The 1605-nt window shown below is 42.4% G+C and overlaps 1 non-coding gene across 1 annotated transcript; it reads left to right on the top strand.

Annotated features, from left to right (window-relative positions):
- The first annotated feature begins 856 nt into the window (after positions 1-856).
- Positions 857-993, top strand: LOC114815976. The gene has a single exon (XR_003763757.1). It is a non-coding gene; the product is annotated as a small nucleolar RNA SNORA7 (small nucleolar RNA).
- Positions 994-1605: the final 612 nt, after the last annotated feature.

Genomic DNA, 1605 nt, shown 5'->3' with positions numbered 1-1605 from the left:
GCCCATTGTTGGGTAGGGATTGTCTCTATCTGCTGCCAAATTGTACTTTCCAAGCACTTAGTACAGTGCTCTGCACACAGTAAGTGCTCAATAAATACAATTGAATGAATGAATGAATTATAATTGGACACTTACTAGGTACAGAGTACTATACTAAGCGATTTGGAGAGTACAGTACAACAGAGTTGGCAGACACGTTCCCTGCCCACAGTGAGTTTACAGTCATTTACCCAGGGCAATGGTGGTATTTTTCAGCTCGCTTCTTTTCAGTGCCTGGAGGTTCCCAGTTTCCCTAAAACCTCAGCTGTCTCCACTGAGAACTCTGTCTACTGAAGGGAATCCACAGGGCTAATCCACGTCCTTGACTTGTGACCCCATGAGAAAGAAGTTAAGTGGTGGCGGATCTCAGGAAATCCTTAGTCAAACATTGCAGTAGCCCAACCCACTTAGACTGTTGGGCCTGGAAAAAACAGGCAAAGGACCTAAAGTAAGAAAGGCGGGTGAGTAGTGGAATGATTCTGAGAACAGAATGAATGCTATTCTCAGAGACATTACTATGCATCCTTGCTATTATTTATCTATAGGTTTAGGTAGCGTGGGGTTGGGAGATTGAGGAATGTTTAGTTTATTGCTTCTCGTACTATAGTTTCTTAGATTGTGATTACTGAAGATTGTGAGACTTAAGCGGTTCAGGGATTGTGTCCAACCTGATTACCCTGTAACTGCCCCGGTGCTTAGAACAGTACTTGACACATAGTAAGCACCTAACAAATACCACAGTTGTCATTATTATTATTTTCAGCTTTTGGTTAAAACAGTCCCATTCACTGACAGTAGTAGAATTAATAATAGTAGTACCCTCTCAGGTTTGCACCTGGAGAGTTTACAGTACTCTTCCAGTCTTGACTACAAAAGGGAGAGTCAAGCAGAGGCCTACCCATTCCATTCCTAGCTTGCCCAGTGGCTAGCGAGTGGAAGACAATCCATACAAGTCAAAATTCACCTTTGCTGGGCAGCAGCAGCATGGGAGAGATTAGAGAGTGGAGACTTGAGTTTACTTCACGGAAGGAGGCAGTGGTAAACCACTTCAGTATTTTTACCAAGAAAACTCTTGGCATATACTCCCAGAATGATTGCAGATGGATGTAGGGCATTCTGGGAGAAATGTGTCCTTGGAGTTGCTGTGGGTGGGACCTACTTGACAGCATAAGACAAGTAGCAATAGTAACAGAAGCAGCATTTATTGATTAACCACTTGATATTATGTCCTTGGGAAGTACAGAATAACAAGGTGATGTGCTTTCTGCCCCCAAAGTGTTTACCCTCTAATGGGGGAGAGAAACCTTAAACAATTTTCAACTATAGTGGCCAAAATAAATCATTGGGTATACACATGAGTTTCTAAGGAGACTATAAATCAATTTATTAAGTGCTAGGATTGGAAGGAGTGATGATACGGCTGAAGGGGCTGAAGTGCATAGCGTTGTATTATATAAAACCACCATCCAAATGCACCTGGTAAACTGAGAAATTCTGGTCCCACACCTGAAAACAGAGAAAAAGATGGTCAGAGGGAAGGACAGTTTCAAATAAGGATAGATGGGA

Source organism: Ornithorhynchus anatinus, chromosome 1 (genome assembly GCF_004115215.2).
Source record: "Ornithorhynchus anatinus isolate Pmale09 chromosome 1, mOrnAna1.pri.v4, whole genome shotgun sequence".
NCBI lineage: Eukaryota > Metazoa > Chordata > Mammalia > Monotremata > Ornithorhynchidae > Ornithorhynchus > Ornithorhynchus anatinus.
The sequence above is the reverse complement of the archived record's forward strand: the minus strand, read 5'-3'. Positions and strand labels throughout refer to the sequence as shown.